The sequence below is a fragment of the Schistocerca serialis genome, chromosome 4, assembly GCF_023864345.2.
Source record: "Schistocerca serialis cubense isolate TAMUIC-IGC-003099 chromosome 4, iqSchSeri2.2, whole genome shotgun sequence".
NCBI lineage: Eukaryota > Metazoa > Arthropoda > Insecta > Orthoptera > Acrididae > Schistocerca > Schistocerca serialis.
The window spans coordinates 24,395,060-24,411,644 of NC_064641.1; the positions used below are offsets into that span (position 1 = coordinate 24,395,060).

General features: G+C 43.2%; 1 protein-coding gene and 1 non-coding gene across 2 annotated transcripts in view; both read left to right on the forward strand.

Annotated features, from left to right (window-relative positions):
* The window catches only part of LOC126475356 (proton channel OtopLc), a 763,792-nt gene that overhangs the window by 167,497 nt on the left and 579,710 nt on the right, over positions 1 to 16,585 (forward strand). The window lies entirely within an intron of this gene.
* Positions 3,214 to 3,288, forward strand: Trnat-ugu (transfer RNA threonine (anticodon UGU)). The gene has a single exon. It is a non-coding gene; the product is annotated as a tRNA-Thr (tRNA).

The window sequence follows — 16,585 nt, forward strand, 5'->3', positions numbered from 1 at the left end:
AAGCTTTCGAAATGTGGTGCTACAGAAGAATGCTGAAGATTAGATGGGTAGATCACATAACTAATGAGGAAGTATTGAATAGAATTGGGGAGAAGAGGAGTTTGTGGCACAACTTGACAAGAAGAAGGGACCGGTTGGTAGGACATGTTCTGAGGCATCAAGAGATCACTAATTTAATATTGGCGGGCAGCGTGGAGGGTAAAAATCGTAGAGGGAGACCAAGAGATGAAAACACTAAGCAGATTAAGAAGGATGGAGGTTGCAGTAGGTACTGGGAGATGAAGCAGCTTGGACAGGATAGTGTAGCATGGCGAGTTGCATCAAACCAGTCTCAGGAGTGAAGACCACAATAACAACCGAAAACCTTGGCAATCGCTTCGTGTACTGAACGACCCAGTTTCTATCCATAGCGACAAGTTCCAATCAATCATGACAGCGCCTTCTGAGAGACTTCCCCCTGTATGTTCGGACTGCTTTGCAGCCACTAATTCCTACTCCTCCACACAGTGAATGCGTGTCAGCAAGTCCCTGTAACTGACCTGCACTACCATGGACACGTCGCAAACGACGGTGTGTTGCTTATTACGGTAGCATACAAGAGTTGATCCGGCAAGCAGTAGTCGTTCGTTGCAAAACACGAGCAGCTTCCACACACACACACACACACACACACACACACACACACACACACACACACACGCTGCACACACATATTGCTCATCCCGCGAACTGATGCCGTTTCAGACACACGCTTCGGACTATTCAGTTCATATCTCAAAATCACTCAGTTCATGTTTTTCTTCTGTCTACATAACTTTGAAATTGAAAGTTTGGGCAATACTTCATCCAAAGTCCCCTATTAAGTCTTATCGAGTTGATGGAAATGTTTTGATCGTACAGCAGCGCCCCTGCTCTTGCCATGTATTGTGAGATAGCAGCGAGCGGCCACCGCTTTAGCGTTTCCTTGTTAAAGTCCGTGTCTCCACTGCTTGCGATGAGACGCATAGCAACCCGTTGGATCAGTGCTCTAAATAAGTTTTGTATCATCGGTATTTCTGGAGACGTAACACACACACCCTTGCGTCACGGTGCAGAAAGAGTCGGTGGAAAACTGCGCGATACTGCGAATGCTTTAAAAATGGCGGATGCTTTGAAAATTATCGATCTCCCTCCCTGTTGGCTTTTGCTCGCTTGGTGCACTCATGTATCAGCCTTACTAATCTGAAACTAATAACCTTTTGTAAATCACCCGTTCCTGCAAAAGAAACTCACGCGCCCACCCATGAAGCCGAATTGGGCGGCATCGCGTCATGTCTTAAAGCACAGGTCGGGGTAACGAGTCGGCTCCAAATTTAAAACTGGTCTGTTCATGTATTTACGGTCCCTTATTCACGCGAGGTAGCACTCAGTTGCGACGCTAAACCCTGTTAGTCTGCGTGGGAAGTTCGGGTCTCACTTCTTAGTTACATGACGCTTTGCTGTTACGCAACGAAGGCTTACTGAACGCAGTAAAATTATCTTACTTGCGTTTTATGTTTATCATGATGCTAGATAGGAGAGTTTCACTCGCTCGCTCGAAGTTATTAAAGCTGTTTATTATCCACAGAACTCAAGTGTAGTCAGAGAAAGGAAGAAACCTGTCGTATTGTTCACGATACGGATAAATGATGCGGTGATCAACTTTGCAAACTCCATTTAGCTCCTTGCTAATGGTGCTGTTCTATAAAGGAAACCACTACTGCTACAAAATTGTTGTGAAATCCAGGAGGATCTAGAGGAGTTAAATGCCTGATGCGCAGAATGGCACTTGACTCTCAGCATAAATTAATGTGAAATGAATTGAATGAAATGACTGGCTCGATAGAGACGTTGTCAGTGTAGATGCAGTAACGTAAAATAATCAGTGCTAATCATTCAGATACGTTGAAATTGCAGTCCAATAAGCATTCGGTAACAATTGAAAATATGTGCCTTTTTTTCTTGTAAGTACTTCTGTTTATATGCTATCCATATGTACACTCAGTTCTTAGCTATGGCATTCTTTCTTTGGGGAACAAATGCGCAAAATATGAACACAGTTTTCAAACTCCCGAGCTCATTGTAAAGATCTGTTCAAAACACTGGGGATTTTTACTGCTCCGTGTGAATACAATTACCAGTCAGTTGTACACATCAAAAATAATATTGGTAATTACTGCGCGAACATTTCTGTCCATGAACATGGAACGAGAGCTAGACTCAACTTACATTTGCCAAGAAAAAAGAAACATGAAACTCAAAACAGAAATTTCTACCAACGGATAAAACTGTACAATAAATTACCAAAAGAGATAAAAGAAAATGCAAAAATACAATTATTTAAAAAGGAAGCTGAAAAGTAGCTGTTATGCAATGCATTTTATATATTGAAGGATGACTTTGATAAAACAGAGTAAGGGTTTGGTAAATTGTTATACAAATAAATAATAATAATGGTTATAAATAACGATTTTAAATTGCTCTAAACTTGTAAATACTTTGACGTGTCCTATAGCCTTGTAAAAAGAGATCTACGGATAAATAAAGTTGCTACTACAAGTAACAACATTGTAATGCGTTTTTAAAATTACGGAGGAATTAGAGATATGTTTCTTGAAACTTAATTATGTCGCACAATTGTTTTGTATTCGTAACGTTCATATTTTTGTCTTCCTTTTTCCGTAATTGTTCTTGGTTTCACGCCATTCGTCTTGGTTTGTATACACACTTTTGGCTTAGAAATACTGATGCGTGTTATTTAATTTTTTTAAGATCATAAACATGAATATATACTGGCAAAATTTCAGATAACCTCTGTGGTTGAAGTCTCGCAACCAACAGCATATGAGAATTTTTATTCGGTGCTAAAGACAAGCTCCAAATTAATGGCACAGAGTGGAGCACATAAAATCACAGGAAAAGCACTGCGGAGAAGTATACACCCGACAGTCAGGCAGAAATGTGGCTGTTTTATGAAGATGGCATCTGTTCTTTTGGACATGTCCGAAACATAGCTAAGGCTAACCGGCCATTGACTTTCTTCTGTGCTGGATGCACACGCATTGCCCGAACTCTTACGGGACTCGGTAAGATTGTCTGCCGCTGACGAATGTGGTGTGTGGACATTAAGTTGGGAATGTGGGTCTCACGGGGAGCGTGCAAGGGATAAATCCTTGCAGTCGCAGTATCCTCTGTGCCCTCGGTGGCTCAGATGGATAGAGCGACTGCCATGTAAGCAGGAGATCCCGGGTTCGAGTCCCGGTCGGGGCACACATTTTCACCTGTCCCCGTTAATGTATATCAACGCCTGTCGACAGCTTAGGGTCTTGATTTAATTATCATTTCACTGTGACAGTTACGTTATCTGAATACGAGAGAAGCTAGAGATTAAGAAACAGAGGTTCAACCTTCGCCGACCATCTAATAACGGAAAGCCACTGTATGATATAGAATGTGAAGTATTGCATCCTGTAAAGACAAGCAGAAAGATGACCTGCTGGAAATACTGGAAATCAACACAGAATGCCAACTTAGTATTAAACGATCAAACTCTTTCCTTCTCCGCCTTTTCTTAAATTAAGTTTTAGTTAAAAGTAATCGATTGAGATCGTAAATTCTCAATTAATTTTCACCAGTTGTTAAATGTATCTTGGCGTAAAAGCTCTGTGTTTCCTTTTCTAGTGAACATAATTGTTTCTGTGTGACATAAAATGTTGAACTCTCCTATGTAAACAAGGTACATGTCATCATTTTTATACCTTCTTTGTAAATCGTACAAAATTCAATTATATCTATGACTGTTGAGAAAGTACTATTTGTAATCTCGAGTGGTGCCAGATTGCTCAAATACTTTTTGTTGAAACTTGAAATTTTTTCATTGTACTGTTTAATTTACTAGAAAATTGACAGACAATATATAAAACCATTGAAGACGTTGAGCCCGCATCTCGTGGTCGTGCGGTAGCGTTCTCGCTTCCCACGCCCGGGTTCCCGGGTTCGATTCCCGGCGGGGTCAGGGATTTTCTCTGCCTCGTGATGGCTGGGTGTTGTGTGCTGTCCTTAGGTTAGTTAGGTTTAATTAGTTCTAAGTTCTAGGGGACTGATGACCATAGATGTTAAGTCCCATAGTGCTCAGAGCCATTTGAACCATTTGAAGACGTTGAAATGACTACATCTGCTGCCGACAAGAAAAAGAATACTATCAAATCTGTCGCTGCACACTCTCTACTAGATGGACCCGCTGTCTTTCGTGGATGTAGACTTAACTTCAGTATTGATCTAAATGATACATTCTCCCATGGGAATGGTTGGCTAACTGTCGCAATTGTACGAGGTGGTACAGGCGTACCCAATGTATCAGGACTGGAAAGCTTCGTCGACCGTGACGTCATAGCCTACCGCTTCTCCTCAAACCGTACTGTGAGAACAACTCTTCGCCAAGAACACTGGCCAACTCTCTCTCTCTTTTGAACGACTGAGTTTCATTCCAAAGCGATAAATTACAATCAGGATGACGGCTCCTTAGAAACTATTCTCTATAGGTTCGTTAGGTTATGTCAGCAAGCCCTTTAATGAATAATGCTCCGTCTTGGTATACAAACCATCTGTCGTAAACATTTAAATAATACACTGCCAATGTACGCTTTAACGGCAGAAATTTGCGTTCTTGGCTATTCGTATATCATTGGCATTAGGCTATGGCCCAAGCAAATTTATCTGCTTAACGTTTCGTCTTCCAGTGTTGGACACATCATCAGAGGCTATAAACACTCAAGTGGCAGTTTGAAGCTTCAACAAGCTCATCATGCTGAATTGTTTATTCGTATCCACGCTACGGTAGCGTCGTGACATATCAGACTGGTGCATAAGATCACGGATTTGTGGCAACGAGTGTTACGGAGCTTGTAGTTTGCCTTATGTAGCGTTACGAAGCGCAACTTGTCTCATTTCCGTTAGGGATGTCATTGTGCTTGTGATTTTCTACGGCTTCTCTGTACGTCCTAACATAGTAATGACTGTATCCAGATAAAACCATTATCGTAGAAACGAATTTCGTGGCTGCCTGGTCCCAGTGCATGATCTGCTATTGCCGATTTATCTCTCCTTCCCAGACAACCATTGCTCTTGGGTAAGAGATTTCACGTACTAACATGTGGCAGGCGTAGGTCCTTTTCAGTGTTCAAATATCCGTACGCCCTTCTTGTTAATTTAAAAATTTTATCAAAGATAATGTAAAATTCCCTTGACGCGTCATATACATCAGAACACACACATTTCACAAACAAGTTTCATATACAAATTAGAAAAGAACGGCAGTCAACGTATTTTACTTTTTTTAGAACTGTTATCTTACTAGCCGGACTGTATGCGAACTTCAAACGCTTTATTTTGCACATCACACCTCCATGTTTGTGGGAAGGTAGATCAATCGTCGGGAAGATGTTCTTGAACGCGACATTCTTGAAGATTTTGATTTTTCTTGTGTTTTCCGGTCTTACTTTCTTCCCACAAGTAATGAGACACTCGATGATGACCAAGACTCGGACGTGGAAATTTTGCAATTTGCAAACAATAGCCTTAACCACTAGGCTAACTGAGCACGCTTCCAGGCCAGGCTCAAACCTTTCGCTGATGTTTCCTCGTATTACGTCAGAACACTACATCCAGAGGTAGATCATGACAGCATTTTAAATTTTTAAATCCTGTCAATATTATGTGAAATACTGAAAATCAAATATTTGTTCCCCCTGGAAAGTATTAGATAGGCAACATGCAACTCATATTGGTGATCATCTCAGCCATTTAGTATTACAGACAGATCGAATAACAATTTGCGACTACCCACTACCCTGCTTAAATGCTTCATGCCAAAGGCTAGTTAAAAACTTAATAATAATAATAATAACAATTTACTCTTGACACTACCAGTTTCCTTAAGCTTATAAATGGTTGACTGACAATTCATAGAGTAAACAGTTTTTTCAATGTGTGTGTTAAAAAATTAATAAGTACATAACTAAATCAAAAGTCCAATAGTCGAATGTAGCTGTATTATTTCAAATAAATTATAGATGCACACAACTGGTTTGGCATCTCCTGGTGTGCTTACTGTAAATGCTAAGTCATATTGGGTCATATTGAATGGGGACTAGTTACAGGATGCCGCAGAACAGCTGTTGGCATGGCTACTCAAAGTTCTAAGCCCTCCTCAATTCATAAAAAAAACGCCACCAATTGATAAAAAATCCTCATCTACGATGAGTGCCATATCTGTGTTAAGACCGCAAACTGCCATCATTTTACTGATGAAAATACATTCCAGTCGGCATGTGTCAAGCAACAGCCTTCTGAAACTTACCGTAAGTTATTGTCTCTTTTTCACCCAATTTAACCCAAAAAGAAATGGCATACCGTTGCGCAATATTATGCGGTTCCATTTCCGTGATGAGAGACACAAACAAGTGTTAACTTATTACAGCAAAAGTCGCGACTGAGCAGTTGCATCAATGCGCCGCTTGGACTAAAAGCAGCTTATAGAGCAAGGTCAAAGATATTGTGCCTACACAAGCCTGCGGGGTTGCCACATCTTGCAAAGAAAATCAGTCTCATTATTGACCCATGGCTCTGAGCACTATGGGACTTAACATCTGAGGTCATTAGTCCCCTAGAACTTAGAACTACTTAAACCAACTAACCTATGGACTCCCACACATTCATGCCAGAGGCAGGATTCGAACCTGTGACCGTAGCGGTCATGTGGTTCCAAACTGAAGCGCATAGAACCGCACGGCCACACTGGCCGGCAGTCTCATTGTCGCACCTCGTATATGAATACTATATCCTATTGTATGGGGAGTAGTTACATGTGTGTCTGTTACCAACATAACAGCCCTTATCTTCGGAGTTGCCCGCATTATTTTCCATTACCGTCTCAATACCCTGGTGGCTGCCACAGCACATGCTTCGACAATACACAGGACGCTTGTAGCATATATTGTCTACTGCTCCCTTGGTGACACACACACACACACACACACACACACACACACACACACACACACACACACACACACACACACACACGATCCTGTCGGCTTTTGGGCCCAGGACTTCCCTGCATAACAGCGCATGAGGGGCATTGTCTGTTGCTTGACATCAGCCAAAAAGAACATTTTTTCATTAGTAAAGTGATGACAGTTTGTGCTTTTTAACACAGACATGACATTCATCATAGATGATTTTTTTATTCATTTGAATGATCGTTTTTTCTCAATGAAGGAGGGCTGAGAAGTTTGGCTAGCTACCCCAATTGTTACTCTACGGCATTCTGTCACTACTCCCCATACAATAGGATATAGTATTCATATACGAGGTGCGACAATAATGAGACTGATTTTCTTTGCAAGATGTGGCAACCCCCCCCCCCCCCCCCCAGAGGCTTGTGTAGGCACAATATCTTTGACCTTGCTCTATAAGCTGCTTCTAGTCCAAGCGGCACATTGATGCAACTGCTCAGTTGCGACTTGCGCTGTAATAAGTTAACACGTATTCATCTCTCTCGTCACTGAAATCGAACCGCATAATATTGCGCAACGGTACGCCATTTCTTTTTGCGCTAAATTGGGTGAAAAAGAGACGATAACTTACGGTAAGCTTCAGAAGGCCTTTGGAGAGGTGGTTATGTGAAGAGCTAAATTTTTTCTTTGGCATAAAATGTTTAATGAAGACAGAACGAATGTTGAAGATGAAGACCGCAGTGGACGACCATCAACCTCAAGGATGGATGTCAGCTTGGCCAGGGTGCGTGAACTCATACGATCTGATCGAAGATTATCCGTGAAAATGATTGCAGAAGAACTGAACATCAATCGAGAAACGGTTTGTCTAATAATAACTGAAGATCTTGGTATGAGAAAGATTTGTAAAAAATGGTCCCCAAAAATCTCACACCACAAAAGCGAGAAACAAGGAAAAATGTGGCAGCCGGTCTGTTAGAGCAAACGGAAATCAATCCAGAATTGTTGAGCCGTGTTATCACTGGTGATGAAAGTTGGCTTTCTCAGTACGATCGAGAGACAAAACGCCAAAGTTCGCAATGGTGCTCAAAGGGATCACCCAGACCAAAGAAAGCTCTCATGTCAAAAGTGAAATGCATGCTCGTGTGCTTCTTTGGTTCCGAGGGAATTGTTCATAAAGAGTGGGTGCCTCCTGGGCAAACAGTTAACCAATATTACTACAAAGAACTTTTAGAAAGACTTCGTAAAAGAGTTCTTTGTGTACGCCCCAACATTGCTGATAATTGGATTCTGCATCACGATAATGCGCCATCCCATACTGCTCTGTCATTACAGGAATTTTTAAGCTCTAAACAAATTTCAGTAGTACCACAGCCACCTTATTCACCAGATATCGCTCCGTGCGACTTTTTTTCTATTTCCAAGAGTCAAAGCGGCGATCAAGAGACACCATTTTCAAACAACACAAGATGTCCAAAAAAACTGTGACGAGGGTCTTGGAGGATATTACAGAAGATGAGCTCCAGAAATGTTATCATCAATGGCAGAAGCGCTGGAAAAAGTGTGTGGAATCAGAAGGGAACTACTTTGAAGGTGACAACACTAAACTTGACTAAAACGGTAAGCAACATTTTTTTTTCACATCAAACTCATTACTTTGTCACACCTCGTACACCAGAAATCGCAAGGTAAAAGTGGCGAAACCGGTTGTGTGGGTCTGTAACTGACTTGAATAAACACCGCTACAGCGGATTAATGGACTATTCATTCAGTTTTACATTTAATAATTTTAACACCTACAATTTTTTTTCACATTAAACTCATTACTCATGATTATATGATAGCGGAACAAACACTGGTAGCAGTTACTTCTGTAAAATATCTGGGAGTATGCGTGCGGAACGATTTGAAGTGGAATGATCATATAAAATTAATTGTTCGTAAGGCGGGTACCAGGTTGAGATTCATTGGGAGAGTCCTTAGAAAATGTATTCCATCAACAAAGAAGGTGGCTTACAAAACACTCGTTCGACCTATACTTGAGTATTGCTCATCAGTGTGGGATCCGTACCAGGTCGGGTTGACGGAAGAGATAGAGAAGATCCAAAGAAGAGCGGCGCGTTTCGTCACAGGGTTATTTGGTAACCGTGATAGCGTTACGAAGATGTTTAATAAACTCAAGTGGCAGACTCTGCAAGAGAGGCGCTCTGCATCGCGGTGTAGCTTGCTCGCCAGGTTTCGAGAGGGTGCGTTTCTGGATGAGGTATCGAATATATTGCTTCCCCCAACTTATACCTCCCGAGGACATCACGAATGTAAAATTAGAGAGATTCGAGCGCGCACGGAGGCTTTACGGCAGTCGTTCTTCCCGCGAACCATACGCGACTGGAACAGGAAAGGGAGGTAATGACAGTGGCACGTAAAGTGCACTCCGCCACACACCGTTGGGTGGCTTGCGGAGTATAAATGTAGATGTAGATGAATATCCGCCCCCGGTAGCTGAGTGGTCAGCGCGACAGAAAGTCAATCCTAAGGGCCCGCGTTCGATTCTCGGCTGGGTCGGAGATTTTCTCCGCTCAGGGACTGGGTGTTGTCTTCTCCTAATCTTCATCATTTCATTCCCATCGACGCGCAAGTCGCCGAAGTGGCGTCAAATCGAAAGATTTGCACCCGACGAACTGTCTACCCGAAGGGAGACCCTAGTCACACGCCATTTCCATTAACACCTGTATGAAAAACTGTTTACTGTATTGAATTGTCAGTCGCCACGGTTTTAAATTTATCCTTAAACTTAACTGTACCACACAGTTTCCCTACTGGGTTTTGGCTCTGGTCTGCATCGCTTAAGTTAGCTGTACCTGCGGTAGTTCGCCTTGACCAGACTTGAGCATTTCCATCAGCTGCAGCAGAGCTGAGCGAAAGCAGGTAGCGGAGAAAGCAAGCGCTGGCGCGACAGCCGGGCTGGAGGTGTGATGTGGCCATTAGCTCGCGCCAAGTGGCTGTCTGTTCTGTTCTCAGCTCCCCGCTAATCGCCTCACAAGTGGGTTGTTTCGGAGCCTTGCCGTCGTCTTCAAGAGCAGCAGCGGCACACCGATTTACTTTATTAGCAACTCGCTATGTTTATAGCAGCCCGTTAGTGGTGGTGAAAGACGGGACACTTTTCGTATTCTGTAATGTGGGATACAGAATTTTCACGCACTTTTGTGGTGGTCATTCCGAAACTAATGCCTCTACAATTATTTTCGTGGAAACTAAAGCAGAGAAGGGCAATAACGCTGTGAAATAGAGCAACATTTCAGTCAATTTCTCACTTAGCACAGCGCCATTCGTTTTGCACTTGTGTCAACAATAAATAAGGTTGTACTTGCTGTGCTCGTAGAAACCCGAATCAGCTGCGATGAGTCATCGTCTTCCAGCTCTTACGACAGCATCTGAATCAAAATTGTTCGTGGCCACATACTCAATCCTTCGTGGGTCCAAAGAGCTGGTATCCGATGGTGATAAATCGGGACTGTATGGCTGATGTGGTAGTATAATCCAGCCAGATTTAACAGTGGGGACCTCTGGTCACAGAATTGTTGTGAAGCTTGGCATATCATGTTGCAAGCGGAAGTTTGTCTTCTCATCTGCTCTGGCTCTGGAAGTTAAGGAATTCAGCCTGGCCAGTGTCGTCTTGTGCCGTTATCAACTGGCAACTGCTTTAGGCTCTAAGACATTTAAGAGAACCACACTCGTCTATACCAGAAAATTGTGCACCTTACATTGCCTGCAAATGACTGTGCCTTCTTCTTTCTTGGACAATTCGCATGTCACCACGCCACAGACTGTGTTTTGGATTCCAGCTCATAGTGGTGAGAAAGCGTCTCATTTCACGTGATGATGATGCTCAATAAATTGTCACCTTCAGCCCGATATTGGTTGAACAGGTCCGAACTAATTTCCATTTGATGGGTTTCTTGGTGTCGTATAAGCATCCAGGTGATTCTTCTCGAACACACTGCAATAACAGAGGTTGCGTAACATCTTGTCTAGGCGATTACAGCCGACAATCCTTGATAATCCGACTGTCATCAAGAACGAGTTTATCAAGACGCTGTTCGTTATAAGGGATATCACTGAGAGAGGTTGACCGAGTTGAGCTGTAGCGCACACCTGTACCACCGCTATTGAAGCGCAGTACCACCGCCTCACGTTTGCGCTGCTACTGTATCGTCGCTATTCAGCTTGAGCAAGCGATGATGGATTTAAATTGGCGCAGTTTGTGCATCAGTGAGTAATTCAGTGATACATCTGTTTTATACGCACGTGGACGCCAGACCCCATCTTGGAACGCTTCCTTGCTGCTGCTGCTGCTGCTGCTGCTGCTGCTGCTATCTTTCATAGGACAACAAAACCAACAGTGCCTTAGCGGGAAGATTCAAAACTTAGTACTACGTCAACGTAATCTGGCTAGAGCTCGGTTAGTACAAAAAATTAGCAGGCATTAGTATCGGAATAACTCTTGCAGAAATAATTGTCTTCATCCCAGAATACTATTATTCCCCCTCAACAGCGCAACACAAACATGGTTGCAGAATTCCTGGCTGGCGCCAGCCTAAAATTCCCGCTAGGATATTCTCCTGCTGCCCAACTTAATAACAGTAGTAGTTTGCCATACCCCGAGACCTTTGATGGCTTTGAGACGCTAAATTCAGTTCTATATGTCAGTGGAGTTTTCGTAAGCTCTTAAGAACACCGCCGTACTATACTGTAAGTGTGCTCATCTGTCGACCCAAATGCAACTGTCAAAAAGAGAGAGAAAAACTTTCTACACTAGAAGGCAGAAGATAAGTGCGAAATTTCAAGGTCGAGAAGGATGTTCACCCACAACTTCGCAAAAATTCTACTTGCTACAAAAGGAGAAACGCCGACTCATAAGTTAGAAAAAGGTATAATGTAACTGAATGTACGTTTCGTGAGTTTCAGTTCCTGACAACTTGTAAAACGTTGTTTTGGAAAAATAAGCGTTTAAAGTTACAACTTTTTTTTTTCAGTACTGAAACTGAGCGAACCTACTATCAGCAATGCCAGTACCATAGAGCTGACCTTCTTTTTTCAACTATGTCGAAACATACGCATTTTGACGAAACTACACTGATTAGCCGGCCACTGTGGCCGAGCGGTTCTAGACGCTTTAGTCTGGAACCGCGCGCCTGCTACGGTCGCAGGTTCGAATCCTTCGTCGGGCATGGCTGTGTGTGATGTCCTGAGGTTAGTTGCGTTTAAGTAGTTGTAAGTCTAGGGAACTGATGACCTCAGATGTTGAGTCCCATAGTGCTTAGTCATTTGAGCCACTTTACATTGATTAACTGGCTGTCCCATACTAATGGAAGCATGTTTATCCACGTTTGGTGTTACTTTACGACGCTTTTCTATCCGTATAAATAAGTTTGTTCTTTATTTTCAAGCATTTACGTTGTACTTCGTGTAAAAAATAAGCGCGTGCTTGTAATTCACTACAAACGAATCATGTGACGAAGAGAAATCTCATTTAGAATAGTATTTTATTTGATGCCAATGCCTTCTGTGATACTACCTGAAACTAACAGGACCCCTATTTCGTCGGTAGCTGTTATAGTATTGCATCGGTTGCATTCGCGCGCTCGGATGCGCGAGACTCCCAAACAGTAAATCGCGGTTTTAACATATTTTAACATATATGGCACACTTTATTTGAATGAATCTCAAAAGTAGGTTATTTGAGGAACGTATTAAGCGAATAAAAAATCGCCTAAAAATTTCTACCCTGGTACACCACCGTTAAGTCATGCTTGAGCGAAACTGCCATTCGTTCAGCTTCCCGCACCCGGGTTCCCGGGTTCGATTCCCGGCGGGGTCAGGGAATTCCTCTGCCTCGTGATGACTGGGTGTTGTCCGATGCCCTTAGGTTAGTTAGATTTAAGTAGTTCTAAGTTCTAGAGGACTGATGACCATCGATGTTAAGTCCCATAGTGCTCAGAGCCATTTGAACCATTTGAGCCACTCGTTCTACAAGTAATGAAAGAACGACAAGTACCGTCTACTTGTAATGTTTAAAATATAACAGCTGCTGATCCATTCGCAATAAAAGCGAAAAGCATCATGTTGAAGAGATTTTCAATAGCAGCACGCTTAAGACAGAGAGAACCCGAAATAACAATAGCTTCACGGAGCTGAGTATGGCGCTAATTTTTTATGTAGCACTTCACAGTGTGGCTTTCTATTTGTTGGGAGGCGATTAACGAATGTTCTTACAAAGTGCAAAGGTTTATTAGACTGACAGTACTAAAAAATCGAACCCAGGCCCTTAGGATTGACATCCTATCAACTGGTTCAAATGGCTCTGAGCACTATGGGACTTAACTTCCGAGGTCATCAGTCCCCTAGAACTTAGAACTAATTAAACCTATCTAACCTAAGAACATCACACACACACACACACACACACACACATGCCCGACGCACGATTCGAAGCTGCGACTGTAGTGGTCGCGCGGTTCCAGACTGTAGCGCCTAGAACCGCTCGGCCAACCCGGCCCGCGACATTCTATCACGCTGACCACTCAGCCACCGGGGGCCTGATATCTCACAAACTAAAGAAAGTACGTAGAAGCCTATCTTGACTGACGAGAGATACAATCCAGGGGAGAAAGATTAAGTACTTCGCCATTCCCATTAGCTACAAGCAACAGAATGCTGCCGATGGATATGACCGCCTAACCCTTGACAACGAGCTGATAACGGTCGGATAAACCGGGCGCGTCCACTTAAAGGGCAGGCCATCCGCCAGAGTACAGAGGTTTGGTAAGCGCAGCCTAGCAGTGTTGGAGAGGTTAGGATCCCGGCGTTGAGGAGTGCCGTGCCGAGCTACCTCCGGCAGGAGGGCGTGGCGCCGCTGGCCCTTTGCCCGCAGCAGATGCTCCTGACTCAGGTGGAACTCTGCCAGTCCGGAAATTGCCGGCTCACTCCAGCCCAGCCGCTCTGCTGCGTTTACTCCACGCGCCGAGCCCTTCCCGTAGCGAAGCTGCCTCCTCAAACGCCGCGGACGTTTAATGATGGAGTTTCCCCTACATCTACATCCATACTCCGCAAGTGTGTGGCGGAGAGTACTTTGAGTACCTTTATCTGTTCTCCCTTCTATTCCAGTCTCGTATTGTTCGTGGAAAGAAGGATTGTCGGTATGCCTCTGTAGGGGCTCTAATCTCTCTGATTTTATCCTCATGGTCTCTTCGCGAGATATACGTAGGAGGGAGCAGTATACTGCTTGACTCCTCGGTGAAGGTATGTTCTCGAAACTTTGACAAAAGCCCGTACCGAGCTACCGAGCGTCTCTCTTGCAGAGTCTTCGACTGGAGTTTATCTATCATCTGCGCAACGCTTTCGTGATTACTAAATGATCCTGTAACGAAGCGCGCTGCTCTCCGTTGGATCTTCTCTATCTCTTCTATCAACCCTATGGTACGGATCCCACACTGGTGAGCAGTATTCAAGCAGTGGGCGAACAAGCGTACTGTAACCTGCTTCCTTTGTTTTCGGATTGCATTTCCTTAGGATTTTTCCAATGAATCTCAGTCTGGCATCTGCTTTACCGACGATCAACTTTATATGATCATTCCATTTTAAATCACTGCTAATGCGTACTCCCAGATAATTTATGGAATTAACTGCTTCCAGTTGCTCACCTGCTGTAGTGTAGCTAAATGATGAAGGATCTTTCTTTCTGTGCATTCGCAGCACATTACACTTGTCTACAATGAGATTCAATTGCCATTCCCTGCACCAAGCGTCAATTCGCTGCAGATTCTCCTGCATTTCAGTACAATTTTCCATTTTTACAACCTCTCGATATACTACAGCATCATCCGCAAAAAGCCTCAGTGAAATGCCGATGTTATCCACAAGGTCATTTATGTATATTGTGAATAGCAACGGTCCTATGACACTCCCCTGCGGCACACCTGAAATCACTCCTACTTCGGAAGACTTCTCTCCATTGAGAATGACATGCCGCGTTCTGTTATCTAGGAACTCTTCAATACAATCACACAATTGGTCTGATAGTCCATATGCTCTTACTTTGTTCATTAAACGACTTGGGGGGGAACTGTATCGAACGCCTTGCGGAAGTCAAGAAACACGGCATCTACCTGGGAACCCGTGTCTATGGCCCTCTGAGTGTCGTGGACGAATAGCGCGAGCTGGGTTTCACATGACCGTCTTTTTCGAAACCCGTGCTGATTCCTACAGAGTAGATTTCTAGTCTCCAGAAAAGTCATTATACTCGAACATAATACGTATCCAAAATTCTACAAGTGATCGACGTTAGAGATATAGGTCTATAGTTCTGCACATCTGTTCGACGTCCCTTCTTGAAAACGGGGATGACCTGTGCCCTTTTCCAATCCTTTGGAACTCTACGCTCTTCTAGATACCTACGGTACACCGCTGCAAGAAGGGGGGAAAGGTCCTTCGCGTACTCTGTGTAAAATCGAACTGGTATCCCATCAGGTCCAGCGGTCTTTCCTCTTTTGAGCGATTTTAATTGTTTTTCTATCCCTCTGTCCTTTATTTCGATATCTACCATTTTGTCATCTGTGCGACAATCTAGAGAAGGAACTACAGTGCAGTCTTCCTCTGTGAAACAGCTTTGGAAAAAGACATTTAGTATTTCGGCCTTTAGTCTGTCATCCTCTGTTTCAGTACCATTTTGGTCACAGAGTATCTGGACAATTTGTTTTGATCCACCTACCGCTTTTTCCATAAGACCAAAATTTCTAGTGGAAGCCATCCGATGTTTCGTTCGAGGTACTTCAGAAACCTTTGTAAAACTAGTTTTTCAGGTGCGTTTACGCCAGACAAGCTTTATAGCAGTGTGTCGTCGCAATATTGTTGCCTTCAAGAATGCTTCAATGCACCTGCAATACGTGGCAGTTTTTCCGTATGGTTCACTGATGGAATGGGCTAAGCAGGTCTTCAGCGAACGGTAAACGTGCGGAGGTGTGCACAAAAATATCGAAGTACCAATAGCAGAACACATTGTTGTTGTGGTCTTCACTCCAGAGACTGATCTGATGCAGCTCTGCATGCTAGTCTATCCCATGCAAGCCTCTTCATCCCTGAATAACTATTGCAACCTACATCCTTCTGAATCTGCTTATCTGATTTGATCCACCATATATGGTTCTGAAAGCCTGCGACTGTGAAAACAATAGGGTTGTTTATAAATAATTCTTACGCTACCAGTCACGATTTTCCTTATTTTATTTTTCACACGACGAAATGATTCCCATTTTCAAGTACGTTTGTTCGTGTTTGTTATACCATTTGTATGTGGTGATGTCGATGCGTGAGAGTCTGCATAATTTCATTGACTTAATTGCAATATACAATAAACACGCGATTTTTAGTTGCTTGTCGATCTTTTTGTGAAATTAGTGGCGAAATTTGAAGAATTTGTACTTCGAGTTTCGTTATGGTCCATTTGTGCAGAGTCTCACACACACTAAACATTACACACAACTTTTTGTACACTT